Source organism: Hippopotamus amphibius, chromosome X (genome assembly GCF_030028045.1).
Source record: "Hippopotamus amphibius kiboko isolate mHipAmp2 chromosome X, mHipAmp2.hap2, whole genome shotgun sequence".
Lineage (NCBI taxonomy): Eukaryota > Metazoa > Chordata > Mammalia > Artiodactyla > Hippopotamidae > Hippopotamus > Hippopotamus amphibius.
The window spans coordinates 29,948,584-29,967,222 of record NC_080203.1 but is presented as its reverse complement, the minus strand read 5'-3'; positions in this window follow the sequence as shown (position 1 = coordinate 29,967,222).

Sequence of the window (18,639 nt, the reverse complement as noted above, 5' to 3'; positions counted from 1 at the left end):
TCAGTATATCCTGCCATTCCCTTCTGGCCTGCAGGGCTTCTGCAGAGAGATCAGCTTTTATCCTTATGGGTTTCTCCTTATATGTTATTTGTTGCTTTTCTCTTGCTGCTAATAATATTTTTTCTTTGTGTTTAATTTTTGTTAGTTTGTTTAATATGTGTCTTGGTGTATTTCTCCTTGGGTTTATTCTGTATGGGACTCTCTGTGCTTCCTGGACTTGATTAATTATTTCCTTTCCCATGCTGGGGAAGTTTTCCGCTATATCCTCTTCAAATATTTTCTTAGACCCTTTCTTGTTTTCTTCTTCTTCTGGCATGCCTATGTTTCGAATATTGGTGCACTTAATGTTGTCACCAAGGTCTCTAAGACTGTCTTCCATTCTTTTTATTCTTTTTTCTCTTTCCTGCTCTGTGGCATTTATTTCCCCCATTCTATCTTCCAACTCACTTATTCGTTCTTGTGCCTCAGTTATTCTGCTGTTTATATCATCTAGAGTATTTTTAATTTCAGTTATTTTGTTGTCCATTACTGTTTGCTCTTTAATTCTTCTGAGTCCTTATTAATTGCTTCTTGTATTTTTCTGTATTTTGTTATTGAGATTTTGTATTATCTTTACTATCATCACTCTGAATTCTTTTTCAGGCTTTTTTCCTATTTCCTCTTCATTTATTTGGTCTTGTGGGTTTTTTTCCTGCTCCTTTGCCTGCATGGTGTTTCTTTGTTTTCTCACTTTGTCTAATTTATAAGATTTGCTGTCTCCTTTCCCCATGCTGCCTAGTAGCAATTCCTCTTGTTTCTGCCCTCTGCCTCCTGTGGTGGGGTTTGTCCAGTGTTTTGAATAGGCTTCCTGGTCGGGGGGCCTGGTGTCTGCTTTTTGGTGTGTGGCTCTGTGTCTTTTCTCTGTGATGAGCAGGGCCACGTCAGGCGATAGTGTTTTAGGGTATCTGTGAGGTTAATATGGCTTTAGGTAGTCTGTGTGTTGATTGTTGGGTTTGTGTTCCTGACTTGTTTGTAGTTTTATGTAAGGTATCCTGCATTGGCATTTGCAGACAGTCAGACAAAGCCAAGTCTTAGACTCCGACACAGGGCTCCGTGAGAATTCTCTATAGTTTAATCTTCCTTGTGTCTGAGGACTCCCTAGTAGTCTAGTATCCTGGATTGAGTGCTCCTTTCCCCGAGCCTCCTGATTGACTTCTGATGGTGTAGTCAAAACTTCAGAGGTTGCTTGTCCTGGCAATAAAGGAGTTTTAAGAAGACTTTACAATCCCCAGACTAATGGCAGTGTGTTAAGTCAAACAAATACTAAGTCAAGGAAACACATACATGTATAAGACACACAAATACTGAATCCAATAGAACATAAGGCACTAGAATGACCTGACAGAGGAACCCCAGTATGCTATCAGACCTTCAAAGAGAAAACCTACAGAAATTCAAAACCAAAAAAATAAAAAAGCAAAAAACAAAACAAAACAACAACAACAGAAATTACCACACACACACAAACACAAATCCAGGGAGATTTTGAAAGCTAGGATCAAATACAATAAAGAGCAGGAGTACCACCAGACAGACTGAAGAGTCTCAGAATGAAATCAGACAATTATACTTAGAACTAAGATAAAAACAAAAGCTAATGATAAAAACCAAAGTAGTTTGTCATCTGGAGAGTAAAGCAAGGAAACAGAGCAGACCAATAATATTGCTTATAAGTTTATTAAGATAAACTAAAAATGTATAGAAGACGGCATCAGAAGAGTGTAGTGTGACTGGAAATATGAAAAGAAAAAGAAAGAAATAGAAATGTATAAAAGATAGAGATGAAAAGAATGTAGGAGAGATACCGTCAGCCCTACAAAAAACTTAGCTAGAAATAGAAAATATAAAAAGGCTAAAAATAAAAATAGAATAAAAAATAGAATAAAAAATGTTATAAAATGTGTAGATCCCTTAGGACTAAGATCATAATTAATTAAAAAAAAACCCTAGAACTGACCCCAGAATGGACCAGATCAATAGAATTAATACTAATATTTCTGTTTCCTTGGGGTCTCAGCTGTAAGTGTCCTTCTACCCACCTGGGGCTTTTTGTATTACTCTGCGACCAGCAGAGCTTCCTTTATTGTTCGTCTGTAAGGGCTGGTATGTGGGGAGAGAGAGGGTACAATAGTGGCTCCTTCCCCTGAGAGTGAGTGAGCAGTGGCGCCCTGCCTGTGTCATGGCGGCTTGGGCGGCTCAGGCCGAGAGAGCAACTCCAACCGCAACTCCTCCCAGCTTCTATGACTCTGCCGGGGTGCCCTGCCTGGGTCACGGTGGCTCAGTTGGCCATGGCTGTGCCTGTTGCAGAGTGACCCCAGTGGCTCAGGTGTAAACAGAATATCTCCAGAGCTGGGCCACTTTGTGGACTTTTGGCTCTTGGCTGCAGGCACTGTAGGCCAGCCCTGCCTGGGGGTCTTTGTTATCCCTGAGTTCATTAGCCAGGCCCAGAGGGGTCCTTCCTTTGTCCGTCACAGGTGGGGAGAGAGAGGCCACACCCGTGGCTCCTTCCTGCTGCTTGTGAGTCAGCAGTATTGAGCTGCCACCATGGCCACCCAGCTTTCCGCGGTAGGCACTATCTGCAGTGGATTTCTTCCCTCCTGTCCTCTCAGTCCATCTCCCCACTGCCAACAATGTTTCTCACCCTGAGCCAGTTCTCCGGTTCCCATGTTCCAGCTCCCAGACCCCCTGTTCCACTGTGAACTGATGTCTCAGTCTGGACACGCTGAGCTGTGGTGCGGACCCTCCGTGTGTTTCTCATTCTTTCCTGTCTGCCACAGCTCAGTTGCTTCACCCTCTTTGCGCAGTCCCAAATGCCTCCCTTCTGACCCAGGGAAGTTTCCCATTGGAGAAGGGGTTTCCCTGTCAGATAAGGGACGTTTCCCTGAATTTGGCAATCTCCCCTCTGTTTCAGATCCCCCTGCCCCAGGGTGTGGGACCCATCCCTTTCCTTTCTTCTGCTCTTTCTCCTTTTTTTTCCCCCTCTGTCCTACCCAGTCATGTCGGGATCTTTGCAGTCCTTTCTGGAGTCCAAGGTCATTTGCTGGTGTTCAGCTGGTTCTCTGTGGGAATTATTGCATCTTTTGGTGTATTTCTGATGCATCTGTGGAGAGGGATGCATTCCATGTCCTTCTACTTCGCTGCCACCTTCCTTCCCATTGTTTTTTATTTTGGTACGGAGGATGAGTCCAGGAGTTTTCCCATGACACATCTCCCTGTGAGTCAGGGAGCCAACACAGGTATTCTGTTCACTGTTCCAAATACCCATCAGTAACTGGAATAGTAACTACAAGACAATTTGGAGATCTATTGAGCTCCCAAACTCCATCTATCAACTAAGCTTATAAATCCCTCTTTGGCCAGAGGACTGTAGTGATATGCTGAGATATTAACTTTATATTATGTCTAGTGTTCACTAATACCTTAAAGATATGAGTAACCTCTTTTCTTCAAGCCACAGGCTCATTGATAATGGCTTAAGTCCTTAGGATTTTATTACAGGATCTTCCTCAAGGATTCCCCACCTCCCTTTCATTCACAGATAATGAATTTGTTGACTAGCTTGAGGTTTATAGCCTAGTTTAAGGGCAGTGATTCATTATTTTGATAGTTCAAGTTAGAATCTTTTAACTATATTTAGAATTGTTTTCAGTTTTGTAAGTCAAATAATACATTAGTGGCCCTCCCAGTTGTTTCAGTCCTGGGTACTCAGTAATCAGTTTTCTTCTATCAAAGATCCTTGAGGGTCACTTCAAAATGATTGAAATATGGCCTTGTCCATTACATTAACCCTGTCTATATTGCCTCTGACAGTTAAGTGCTGCTATTTGGCATCTGCCACCTTGAGATACCATCATTCGCATTGAAATTAGAAGCCATGTTAAATGACAGAATCTGCTTCCTTCATCCTAAACCTAGGGAGGACACCTGTCTTCAGTTTTCAAAGATGCTGGTTCTACCTTCAGCAGTGGATTTCTCAATGTCATGATGAAGAAACAGTCTTCTGGACTCTCTCATAGGATAGAGTTAAAGGGTCATTTACTATGTTACACATGAAACGTCCATTCCAGTGCTCTTATTTCCATAAGAATTTGTATTTATTTCTTCTTTAATATAGCTAGGGATTTCTGGCATCTTTATTTCGTGTAGGCCAAAACTCAGTCAACCAACCGAGCACACAAGCACAGCTCTAAAGAGATCAACACCTGTAATCAAGAATCTCTAATAAGAGCATCCATTTTGCAATAAAGGCTTCAGCTAATAGTATGAGGATCTCTGAAGGTTGAAATCCCCTTCTCAGTTATCTCCCATTGGGGACAAGGCCAGACTTTTATACCCCACAATAATTATTCACCAGATACAAGCTGCCCTGGGAAAGGGATGCCATCTTGGGTGAGATGGCTCTCTTTATTCAAGGGCAGTCCTGGAGAAGGCACAGCTGAGATAGCTTTCAGCAACTGATAATGTTTTAGTTTTTGTGGGGATGGTCTGGGTATATGGGCATCATAGGATCCACTATAGTTCACCCCCTTACACCATATGGAGCCATTCAACAGCTACTCTGAGATTCTAATGGACCTCTTTTCCTGAGAGAAACTTGCAGGAAAGCTGTTATTTGAATGAACTAGAGCCCCTGTCACTACAAGTGGCCTCGAAGTCATAAGTGAAACTAATCATCATCCTCTACCACCTTACATCTAGATTCTCCTCACCACAGTCTAGTACCTCCTCTGCTCTTGATAGCTTGCTTTGTGGTGTGGTCCAGACTCTTATCCTTAAGCTGTCTAACACATGGTTGCCATGAATTTCTTGGGCTGTGGCTACTGCACTTGTCCATTTATAGTCAAAATTGGGCAAGGACCTACCAAACGTTGACAAATGGATCAAACATACTCTTCTGTGCCATCAGGGTATAAAAGAAGCCTACCTCTTCCTGATGGTCAGGATCAATTTTCCCTGCCAGATTGTTGTATACTTTCTTTTCCTAATGGCATCTTGGCATAAAAAGCTTAACATGACTGGGTGCAGCTGTATCTTGAAGTTAATGGAACTCTTTCTTTTTTTTTTTTTTTAATTCTCAGTGTGACTGGGTTTTTTCTTTTTTTTTTTCTTTTTGGAACTTTTATTGAGATACAGTTAACATACAATAAACTGCATATATTTAGAGCGTAAAATTTGGTATCCCAATCTCCCAGTTCATTCCCCCCCAACCCTCCCTGCTTTCCCCACTTGGTGTCCATATGTTTGTTCTCTACATCTGTGTCTCTATTTCTGCCTTGCAGACTGGTTGATTTGTACCATTTTTCTATAATCCACATATATGTGTTAATATACGGTATTTGTTTTTCTCTTTGTGACTCACTTTGCTCTATATGACAGTCTCTAGTTAATGGAACACTTTCTTATATCTCCTAGTGGAACCATTACTCTCTGGGAACTAGAACTTCTAAATCTGCAGATCCCAGATTTGTGATAACAGGAAGCACACATTCTTAAAATCGGTTCTTAAGAGTAAAGTTAATCAGGGCCACTCCTACTTTTATCCTTTGGTTCTTGGACTCATGTGTTCTACTTACTGGGGACACAGCACCATACACAGTACTTTGTTTAAATTGTATATTGCATCCTCTGAGCTGGTACTTCAACAGTGTCTTCAATATGTTGTTCTGTTACTCTAACTGGACATCAGCTTCAGAGTGACACTGTATGATTATACCAGTGAATCACATGGTCATTTCTCACGGCCATACTTACTTTGCTATAAAGTGGGTCCTTTGAGTCAATGAAATGTTAGTAGGATTCTATCTTCATAGATCAAGTAATCTGTAAGCCTTCAGAAAGTAGTGATGGCTGAGGTCCTACAGATAGGAAAGAGAACCCAAACTCAGAATGTGTCAGTTACATTCAGGATGAAGTATTGCTGGGAATTTGGAATGAATTTAAAATGTACTAAGGGTTTTTGTTTGCTTTGTTTTTGCAGCTTTATTGAGATATCCATATACCATATAATTCATTCATTTAAGTTGTACAATGCAATGGATTTTACTATATTCATAGTTGTGCAATGATCACCACAAACTAATTTTAGAATATTTTTATCATCCTTTTAAAAGAAACCCCGTAACATTCACAGTCATTCCCCATTCCTAACTCCTCAGCCCTAGGAAACCGCTAATCTACTTTATATCTCTATGGACTTGCCTATTTGGTAAATTTCATATGATGAATGGAGTCATAAAATATGCAGCCCATTATGTCTGGCTTCTTTTACTTGGCATAGTGTTTACAGGTTTCATCTATGTTATAGTGTATATCAGCATTTCATTTTTTAATGGCTGAATAATATGCCATTATATAGATATACCACATTTTGTTTATTCTTCATTAGATAAGTTATTTGGGTTGTTGCTATGTTTTGGCTATTGTGAATAATGCTGCTTTGATGAACATTCTTGCTCAGAATTTTGTGTGTTCATATGTTTTTATTTCTCCTAGGTACCCAGAAATGAAATTGTTGAATTATATGATAATTCGATGTTTAATATTTTGAGGATCTGTCAAACTGTTTTACAAAGTACCTGTACCATTTTCCATTTCGGTCAGCAGTTTCTGAAAATTCCAGTTTTCCTCGTGTTACTGTCTTTTAAAATTCTAGTCATTTTAGTGAGTGTGAATTGCTATCTCATTGTGGTTCTTATTTGCACTTCCCTGATAGCTAATGTTATTAAGCCTTTTTTTCTCCTTAGTGGCCGTTTGTATATATTATTTGAAGAAATGTGTATTCAAATCCTTTGACTTTTTTTTTTTTTTTTTTTTTTTTTTTTTGCTGCGTTGGGTCTTCGTTGTTGCGCACGGGCTTTCTCTAGTTGTACTGAGCGGGGGCTAGTCTTCCTTGTGGCTCATGGGCTTCTCAGTACAGTGGCTTCTCTTGTTGTGGAGCACAGGCTCTAGGTGAGCAGTCTTCAGTAGCTGCAGCTCAGTGGCTCTAGGGTGTGTGGGCTTCAGTAGTTGTGGCACATGGGGTGCAGTAGTTGTGGCACAAGGGCTTAGTTGCTGTTCAGCATCGGGGATCTTCCAGGAAGTCACTTCTTTGACTGTTTTTGAATTGGGTTATCATCCTCTTTTTATAGAGTTGTAATAGTTGTTTATATATTCTAGATACAATTCTCTAGTCTTTTATCAGATAAATTATTTCCACATATTTTCTCCCATTATGTTGGTTATGTTTAATACTTTCTTGGTAGTATGCTTTGATAAACAGAAGGTTTTAAATTTGATGAAATTCAATTTATATATTTTTTCTTTGCTTGTGTCTAAAACAAGTTGACTAATGTCACACACATTTCCATCTATATTTTCTTGTAGGAGTTTTCTAGTTTTTTGCTCTTTTACGTAGGTTTATGATACATTTGAGTTAAGTTTGGTATATGGTTGAGGAAGGGGTTAAATTTCATTCTTTGGCATGTGGATATCCAGTTGTCTCAGCACAATTTGTTAAAAAGACTATTCTTTCCCCACTGAATTGTCTTGGCAGCCTTGTCAAAAATCAATTGATCATAAATGTGAGGTTTTTATTTATTGATTCTCAATTCCATATCATTGATCTGTATATATATCCTTACAACAGTGGCACATTGTTTTGATTACTGTACCGTTGTAATGACTTTTGAAGCCAGGAAATGTGACTCATCCAACTTTGTTCTTCTTTTTCAAGATTGTTTTCATTATTCTGGGTCTTTTGCAATTCCATATGAATTGTAGGTTCAGCTTGTATATTTATGCAAAAAATAAAAAGCACAGTCAAGTTTTTGGTAGGAAGTTAGATGGCATCAATTTGGAGTCTATTGCCATAAGTGCATGAGTACAGGGTGTCTTTTAATTTATTTAGGCTTTCTTTAATTTCCTTCAAAAATGTTTTGTAGTTTTCAGTGTACAAGCTTATACTTATTTGATTACATTTATTCTTAATTATTTAGTCTTTTTGATGTTTTAAATGGAATCATTTCCTTAATTTCATTTTCAGATTTTTCGCTGCTAGTGTATAGGAATATAATGGATTTTTATATGATAATCTTATATCCCTCAACCCTGTCAAACTTGTTTATTAGCTCTAGTATATTTTTAGTGGATTCCTTAGTGTTTTCTCTGTACAAGATTACGTCATCTGAGAATAAAGTTTATTTGCCTTGTTTCTTTCCAATTTGGATACTTTGATTTCTCTTTCTTGCCTAATTTTCCTACCTAGAAACTCTCTTGTAAAGTTGAATAGAAGTAGTGAGAGTAGATATCCTTGTCTTCTTTCTGATCTTAGAAAGCGTTCAGTCTTTCATCACTAAGTGTGATGTTAACTGTGAACTTTTCCATAGATGCCTTTTTTCAGCTTAAGGAAATTTCCTTCTAGTTGGCTAATTATTTTTATCATGAAAAGGTGTTGGATTTTGTCAAATGCTTTCTGCATCTATTGAGATGATTATATGGTTTTAGTCCTTTATTAATATGGTATATTATATTGATTGAGTTGTAGATTATTAAACCAACATTGCATTCCTGGGATAAATCCCACTTGATCATAGTGTATATTCCTTTTTTTATGTCATGGATTCAACTTGCTAGTATATTGCTGAGGATAGAATATATTATCTTTATCTTTCTTGGGAGAAGGACAGAGTTACCGAATAAGTAAACTTTTAGTGTAGGCAATTTTAATGAAAACTTAAGAGTGTTTGAGGAGTTCCTGATAAGATGGCATTTAGAGTAATAAATTCAATTGATGTCTGTGAGAGACAGATGGGACTACTCTTATCCAGGTCGCCAAGTACACCCTTGCTAAAACCGAGGCTTACTTTGTTTCATTCTCTCTAAAAATGTGGACCATGCAGTCTTTCTGGAAACATTATATACTCATGACATCACACTATTCTGGATATGCTCCTTCTCCTCTTGATGTTCCTGATTATGCTCCTTTGTGGGCTGTTCTTTAAGTATTCATCCTTATCTCATCAGATCATAAACATTTTTTGGGAGATGTTATCCACTCAGTGCTTTAATTATCAATATAATGTAGATTCCTGAATTTACATCTGGTTCATTATCTCTCCATTGAATAATTCCGTGTGTGTGTGTGTGTGTGTGTGTATAGGATATAACACAGGCATCTCAAATTCAATATGTTCCAAGATGAATCCATTATTTCCTCTGAACTTCCAACCTTTTCCGAGTTCTGTGTTTCCTAAACCATGGTAAACTTTTCAGCGTTTACCCAATTGCTCTTGTATTTATATAAAAAAAATATTATTTATTTATTTATTTAGCTAGCTAGCTAGCTGTGTGGGGTCTTAATTGCAGCATGCGGGTTCTTTAGTTGCAGTATACAAACTCTTAGCTGTGGCATATGGGATCTAATTTCCTGACCGGGGATCGAACCCGAGCCCCCTGCATTGAGAGTACGGAGTCTTAGCCAATGGACCACCAGGAAAGTCCCCCTCATGTAAGTATTTCAATCACAGTTCTTATTTACTCCCTTCATGCCCAAGTATCACTGAGCCTACTGTGGCTAAATCTCTCTCATATCTATAAATTTCTCTCCTTGCCATTATTATTGTTAAGGTCACTCTCAAATCCTATCAGAGTCTTACAGTAATATTATAAATGGTTTTCCTAAGCAATTCAATCTCCACATATAACCCAGAAAGATCTTTTTTCAGTGTAAACCAGGTCATAGCACTCTTCTCTTTAAAACCACTCTTTGGCTTGTGATTCCTCTTAGGATAAAATGTAAACTACTTAATAAGGCTTTTATATCTCTGTGATATCTTGTCCAGCTTACCTTACTATTTATATTGTCATAGGTTCATTCTGAACACTACATACTCCAGCAAATGTGGTGAATGAATCAAATTTTGGTTTTAATTTAAATAATCAATGTCAAATAGGAAAGTTATTAAACTGAACATTAAGGATCCTTAGATAAGCTACTTATTCTGTTTCTTAGTGAAAGGGGCTTAAAACTACCTAAACTACTTATCTTACAGATTTTGTGTGAGACACATGTAATAAGATATATTTAGAATGTGAAAAATACAAGCACTCTACCAATAATAATTAATAGTAATAGTATTAAACTTTACTCCACTAGAAAGTGATCTGGGTTTGACACATATAATTTTAGAGCTGAGTTCCAGCTCTTCCACTCTTAACTATGTGGTCTTGAGGAACGAATCTATCTTCCTCCCTCCCTTCCTTGCTTCTTTCTTTCCTTCCTTCCTTCCTTTTATTCATTTATCCATCCATCCACCTACAGATTTAATACAATTCTAATCTTTCTGAACTTGTTTCCTTATCTGTGAAAAGGAGATAATAAAATTTCCCTTAAGTAATTTTAGCAACATTGTTAGGAAGAGTATATGAAATATTACATATTAAATTATTTCATGAACGCTCTTCAGAGCATTAACTGTCCAGAAGTCCCAGTCCTGCGAGAAACACTGCCCTTTCCTTCACTGCAACCTGGGGCCAGTAGGTTGGCTCTACTGTGCACAGTAATGTGGTTTCCATTAGACATTTCGATTCTGTTTCATTGCTGGATATGAAAAATGTCAGCAACTTACAGAAAGTGGCATGTGACATGCTTAGTCTATGACAGAGCTCACTGTCCTCAACATTACGGAAACCACCTGAAATCAAAAGAAAGAAAACCATCCCTAATGGTACAGCTGATATTGAGCACTTAAGCGTTCTGAACTGAATATTCGTCTAATCCAATACTTGGACATTAGTCTGAGGCTTGGACAGTCTTCTATAAACACCTCTATCACCAGGACAAGCAACCCCAAAAGCTTGGACAACCATGAGGAAACAAAGAAACCCCATGCAGGCAAAGGAGCAGGAAAAAAACCCACAAGACCAAATAAATGAGGAGGAAATAGGAAAAATGCCTGAAAAAGAATTTAGAGTAATGATAGTAAAAATGATACAAAATCTCGATAACAAATTAGAGAAAGTACAAGAAACAGTTCATAAGAACTCAGAAAAACAAACAGCAATGGATAACAAAATAACTGAAATTAAAAATACTCTAGATGCTCTAACCAGCAGAATGACTGAGGCAGAAGAACGAATAAGTGAGTTGGAAGATAGAATGGAAGAAATAAACACCACAGAGCAGGAAAAAGATAAAAAAATAAAAAGACTAGAAGACAGCCTCAGAGACCTCAATGATAACCTTAAACGTACCAACATTCGAATTATAGGCATCCCAGAAGAAGAAGAAAACAAGAAAGGGTCTGTGAAAATATTTGAAGAGGTTCTAGTGGAAAACTTCCCCAACATGGGAAAGGAAATAATGAACCAAGTCCAAGAAGCACAGAGAGTCCCATACAAAATAAACCCAAGGAGAAATACACCAAGACACATATTAATCAAACTAACGACAATTCAACACAAAGAAAAAATATTAAAAGCAGCAAGAGAAAAGCAACAAACAACATATAAGGGAAAACCCATCAGGATAACAGCTGACCTTTCCACAGAAACTCTGCAGGCCAGAAGGGAATGGCAGGATATACTGAAAGTCCTGAAAGAGAGAAACCTACAGCCAAGAATACTCTACCCAGCAAGAATCTCATTCAGATTTGAGGGAGAAATCAAAAGCTTTCCAGACAAGCAAAAGTTAAGAGAATTCAGCACCACCAAACCAGCCTTACAACAAGTGCTAAAGGAACTTCTCTAAGTAGGAAACACAAGAAAAGGAAAACACCTACAAATACAAACCCAAAACAATTAAGAAAATGGTAATTGGAACACACATGTCAATAATCACTTTAAATGTAAATGGATTAAATGCTCCAACCAAAAGACACAGACTGGCTGAATGGATACAAAAACAAGACCCTTCTATATGCTGCCTACAAGAAACCCACTTCAGACCAAGGGATACATATAGACTGAAAGTGAAGGGATGGAAAAAGATATTCCATGCAAATGGAAGTCAAAAGAAAGCTGGAGTAGCAATACTCATATCAGAAAAATTAGACTTGAAAGTAAAGACTATTAAAAGAGACAAGGAAGGGCACTACATAATGATCAAGGGATCCATCCAAGAAGAACATATCACAATGGTAAATATCTATGCCCCCAATATAGGAGCACCTCAATACATAAGGCAAATGCTAACAGCTATAAAAGGGGACATCGACAGTAACACAATTATAGTGGGAGACTTGAACACCCCACTTACATCAATGGACAGATCATCCAAACAGAAAATAAATAAAGACACACAAGCTTTAAATGACACATTAGACCATCTCGACTTAATTGATATTTATAGGACATTCCATCCAAAAACGACAGACTACACTTTCTTCTCAAGTGCACACGGAACATTTTCCAGGATAGATCACATCTTGGGTCACAAATCAAACCTCAGCAAATTCAAGAAACTTGAAATCATATCAAGCATCTTCTCAGACCACAACACCATGAGACTAGATATCAATTACAGGAAAAAAACTGCAAAAAAGACAAACACATGGAGGCTAAACAATTCACTCTTAAACAACCAAGGAATCACTACAGAAATCAAAGAGGAAATCAAAAAGTATCTAGAAACAAATGACAACGAAAACACAACAACCCAAAACCTATGGGATGCAGCAAAAGCAGTTCTAAGAGGGAAGTTTATAGCAATACAGTCCTACCTTAAGAAACAAGAAAATGATCGAATAAACAACCTAACCTTACACCTCAAACAACTAGAGAAAGAAGAACAAAGAAACCCCAAAGTGAGCAGAAGGAAAGAAATCGTAAAGATCAGAGCAGAAATAAATGAAAAAGAAAGGAAAGAAACCATAAGAAAAATAAATAAAACTAAAAGCTGGTTCTTTGAGAAGATTAACAAAATTGATAAACCATTAGCCAGACTCATCAAGAAAAAAAGGGAGAAGATGCAAATCAACAGAATTAGAAATGAAAAAGGAGAAGTCACAACGGACACCTCAGAAATACAAAACATCATGAAAGACTACTACAAGCAACTATATGCCAATCAATTGGATAACCTGGAAGAAATGGATACATTCTTAGAAAAATACAATCTTCCAAGACTGAACCAGGAAGAAATAGAAACCATGAACAGACCAATCACAAGTACAGAAATTGAGGCAGTGATTAAAAATCTCCCAACACACAAAAGCCCAGGACCAGATGGATTCACAGGCGAATTCTATCAAACATTTCGAGAAGAGTTAACACCTATCCTTCTCAAACTCTTCCAAAATATTGCAGAAGGCGGAGCACTCCCAAACTCATTCTATGAGGCTACCATCACCCTGATACCAAAACCAGGCAAAGATGTCACAAAAAAAGAAAACTACAGACCAATATCACTGATGAATATAGATGCAAAAATCCTCAACAAAATACTAGCTAACAGACTGCAACAGCACATTAAAAAAATCATACACCACGATCAAGTGGGGTTTATCCCTGGGATGCAAGGATTCTTCAATATACGCAAATCAATCAACGTGATACATCATATCAACAAATTGAAGGATAAAAACCATATGATCATTTCAATAGATGCAGAAAAAGCTTTTGACAAAGTTCAACATCCATTTATGATAAAAGCTCTCCAGAAAATGGGCATAGAAGGAAATTACCTCAACATCATAAAAGCCATATATGACAAACCAAAAGCCAACATTGTTCTCAATGGAGAAAAACTGGAAGAATTCCCTCTAAGAACAGGAACAAGACAAGGGTGTCCACTCTCACCACTGTTATTCAACATAGTTTTGGAAGTGTTAGCCACAGCAATCAGAGAAGAAAAAGAAATCAAAGGAATCCAAATTGGAAAAGAAGAAGTAAAATTGTCACTCTTTGCAGATGACATGATACTATATATAGAAAACCCTAAAGACTCTACCAGAAAACTGCTAGCACTCATTGATGAGTTTAGTAAAGTAGCAGGATACAAAATTAATGCACAGAAATCTCTTGCATTCCTATACACTAACAACGGAAGAGCAGAAAGAGAAATTAAGGAAACTCTCCCATTCACCATTGCAACAAAAAGAATAAAATACCTAGGAATAAACCTGCCTAAGGAGGCAAAAGATCTGTATGCAGAAAACTTTAAGACATTGATGAAAGAAATCAAAGATGACATAAACAGATGGAGGGATATACCATGTTCCTGGATTGGAAGAATCAACATCGTGAAAATGACTGTACTACCCAAAGCAATTTACAGATTTAATGCAATCCCGATCAGATTACCAATGGTATTTTTCACAGAACTAGAGCAAAAAATCTTACGATTTGTATGGAAACGCAAAAGACCCCGAATAGCCAAAGCAATCTTGAGAAGGAAAAATGGAGTTGGTGGAATCAGGCTGCCTGACTTCAAACTATACTACAAGGCCATAGTGATCAAGACAGTATGGTACTGGCACAAAAATAGAAAGGAAGATCAATGGAACAGAATAGAGAACTCAGAAGTAAGCCCAAACACATATGGGCACCTTATCTTTGACAAAGGAGGCACGAATATACAATGGAAAAAAGACAGCCTCTTCAATAAGTGGTGCTGGGAAAATTGGACAGCAACATGTAAAAGAATGAAATTAGAACACTTCCTAACACCATACACAAAAATAAACTCCAAATGGATTAAAGACCTACATGTAAGGCCAGACACTATCAAACTCCTAGAGGAAAACATAGGCAGAACACTCTTTGACATACATCAAAGCAACATCCTTTTTGACCCACCTCCTAGAATCATGGAAATAAAATCAAGAATAAACAAATGGGACCTCATGAAACTTAAAAGCTTTTGCACAGCAAAAGAAACCATAAACAAGACTAAAAGGCAACCCTCAGAATGGGAAAAAAATAATTGCCTATGAAACAACGGACAAAGGATTAACCTCCAAAATATACAAGCAGCTCATGCAGCTTCATACCAAAAAAGCAAATAACCCAATCCACAAATGGGCAGAAGACCTAAATAGACATTTCTCCAAAGAAGACATACAGATGGCCAACAAACACATGAAAAGATGCTCAACATCACTCATCATCAGAGAAATGCAAGTCAAAGCCACAATGAGGTATCACCTCACACCAATCAGAATGGCCATCATCACAAAGTCTGGAAACAACAAATGATGGAGAGGGTGTGGAGAAAAGGGAACTCTCCTGCACTTTTGGTGGGACTGTAAGTTGGTACAGCCACTATGGAAAACAATTTGGAGGTTCCTTAAAAAACTACAAATAGAACTACCATATGATCCAGTAATCCCACTCCTGGGCATATACCCAAAGAAAACCATAATCCCAAAAGAAACTTGTACCATAATGTTTATTGCAGCACTCTTTACAATAGCCAGGACATGGAAGCAACCGAAATGCCCATCAACAAATGAATGGATACAGAAGATGTGGCATATATATACAATGGAATATTACTCAGCTATAAAAAGGGATGAGATGGAGCTATATGTAATGAGGTGGATAGAACTACAATCTGTCATACAGAGTGAAGTAAGTCAGAAAGAGAAAGACAAATATTGTATGCTAACTCACATATACGGAATCTAAAAATGGTACTGATGAACTCAGTGACAAGAACAGGGAAGCAGATACAGGGAATGGACTGGAGAACTCGAGGTATGGGAGGGGGCGGGGATGAAGGGGAAACTGAGAAGAAGCGGGAGAGTAGTACAGACATATATATACTACCAACTGTAAAATAGTCAGTGGGAAGTTGTTGTATAACAAAGGGAGTCCAACTCGAGGATGGAAGATGCCTTAGAGGACTGGGGCAGGGAGGTTGGGGGGGAATCGAGGGGGGGGGCGTCAAGGAAGGGAGGGAATACGGGGATATGTGTATAAAAACAGTTGATTGAACCTGGTGTACCCCCCAAAAAAATAAAATAAAATAATAATAAAAAAAAAATTATTTCATGAACTAGAGAATGCTATGAAATTTTATTTTGATTTAGCTTAATTAATTGTAAAATCAAGTACAAAAATATACTTCATTATCAAGGTTTGGAGATTATGTATGCCATCCCTCTTTTCCATTTTTCTGGCCTTTCATGAGATGACACTTAAGCCAACATCATTGTAATCAGCATTATTAATTTATAAAATTTACTGAATACCTACTGTATTCCAGACTTTGTACTATGCACTGTGAGTATCTACTGAATCCTTATGGGGTCTGTAGCAGTCAATTAATTTATAGATTGGTTGAGGCAAAATGGAATATTATTTTATGAATGTGGGGGCTTAGTGAGGAAGAATTGGGATAAAATCCAAATGAACATAGAATTATAATCTTCTAAAAGGTATCAATTACAAAATTTTATTATTATTCACACAGGTACACATCTTCCTGCAAAGATAGACTATAATTATTGTATGTCAGTCAGAATGGCTGGGTTTCTGATTTTAGTGAAATGGGAAAGAGTTTCAGCTTTGGTGATAGAAAGCCTCCAACAAATTTTATTCTTGAGACTCTTTTATTCAAATCCATGACTTTTGACTAGCTCTCTCTGTTTCATACCCTTTTCATTAATTGATGTCTGTTGAGGATAATGTATAATGTCTTGGGACACATTTGGTCTTAGGATAAGAATCTTTTAATCAGTAAATGTCCCACAAGGCCAGTTCTACATTTGCTGAAGTGAAAAAAAAAATCCCTATTATCACTGATTTAGGAGAAATAAAATCCCTTTTGGTTGATTGATATGCTAGAGACCCAGGAAATGTCACAGTCTGATGAACTTCACAAGGCCACTTATGGTTAATATCTTGTTGTGATAGAATCATATAGAACATTTGTAGCTAATATAAATTAAATGTAAATTCCATCATTGTTCAGTGTAAATCTCTTCCCCTGTGTCCACTGTCTCCGGAACCTGATTGCCCTTCTAGCTTACTCTTCTCCTCAAGAGCTTAACTATTCTTAGTAATTCTATTTCCTCAGAACAGCAGGAGAAATACTTGACTTGCCAGTGGGGAATATTTTTTGAATAATATCTTCCTTCTGTAAATCTTTCTTTTTTTATAAATCAAATTCCTTTCTCCTATTTACATTATAGTTTTCATGAAAAATGTGGCTAATTTATGATTTTCTGGGCTTTCAAATAATCTATCTTTAATTTGAGCATATAGGGGAAAAAAGATTCAGCTAAATGTCAACTCTTCAGAAAAGTCTTCCCTGAAAATTTTACCTAATGAGCCCCCTCCCCTTATTGTCCATCACAGCTAGCTTTTCTGCTTTATAACAATGTTTTACGTATTTTATTGACCATTTATTTTTTTATCATCTTTCTTCCCCTGATTAGAATATTAACTGCATGATCACAGAAACTGTTCTTTGTTTTTTCTGCATTATTGAGAACACCTAGTTCAAGGTTGGTATGTACTAAGCAGTTTAAATGAATAAATAAATTAATGGATTAATTGAAAGAAGGAAGGAAGGAGGGGAAATATGGATCGATGAAGAGTTGAGTGAATGAATGGTTAAAGGGTTTTAACTGACAGTAAGTTCAATAAGAGTAGTGTGATATGGCTACCAAAGTACTGATAAGAGGGCTGTCATAGAGTAGAGGGATTAAATTGCTCCTGACTAATTTCAAGAGCTAGAACTAGGGTCAATAGGTGAGGTAGAAAGACATATTAACAACAAATTAACTTTGGAAAAATTTTTTTTCCTTTCCTGATCTTTTTTTTCCAGTTTTATTGAGGTAAAATTGAAATAATAATAGTACCTACTATAATAAATAGAGCTAAGCTGAGGCTTTCATAGGTTAAGTAACTTGCCCAAGGTTACACAGATAGTAAGAAACAAAGCTAGAAGGTAACCCCCTAGTTTTTATGACTCCAAACGTGGATCTGTTAACCTCTTCACTATGTTGCCATACTTCTTATCAGTCAAGCACTGTATTCTACCTAGATTATCTCATTGAATGATCATAAAACCCTTATGAAGTAGGTGCTTATTATCAGCCAGATTTTAAAGCTGAGAAAACTGAAGCTTGGAGAAATTAACTTGCTTACGTTAAAAAAATTAGAGTCAAAATTTTCATCCACATTCATATGATTCTAAAGTTCATGCTGCTTCCACTCAGCAATTCTCTCAGTTTTAGTGCTTGGCCTCTCAATAAAGTGATCATTTGCTTTTATGGAACAATTTGAAAGGACGTGAAAAATCATTTCTTCTGTTTGTATGTCATGGGGTCAAAACTGTCCCAGTATTGCTTAATGGTTATCTCGAGGAAACTTCTGTTTTTAACTTTTTCTGGTGATGGTAATATTCAGCAGGAATCTGTTTTAATTAAATTGTTCAGTAATGTGGTCCCTTTTAGAGAATGTGGTAGATACTGTGCTGTGTCCCTCAGAACCCTCTCAGGAATGAAGGACTTTTTCTCTTAGCTGCTGGGAGGAAGGAAGAAAAATGCCTCACCCAAGGGGCAGCTCCTACTTACAGACTGATGGACAAAGAGGTATCAAGGCTTGTGTCCGCCCCCCCCCCCCCCCACTGTGGGCTGACTCTGAAAGTCCATCTTGGTGGGATTCGCTGAGATC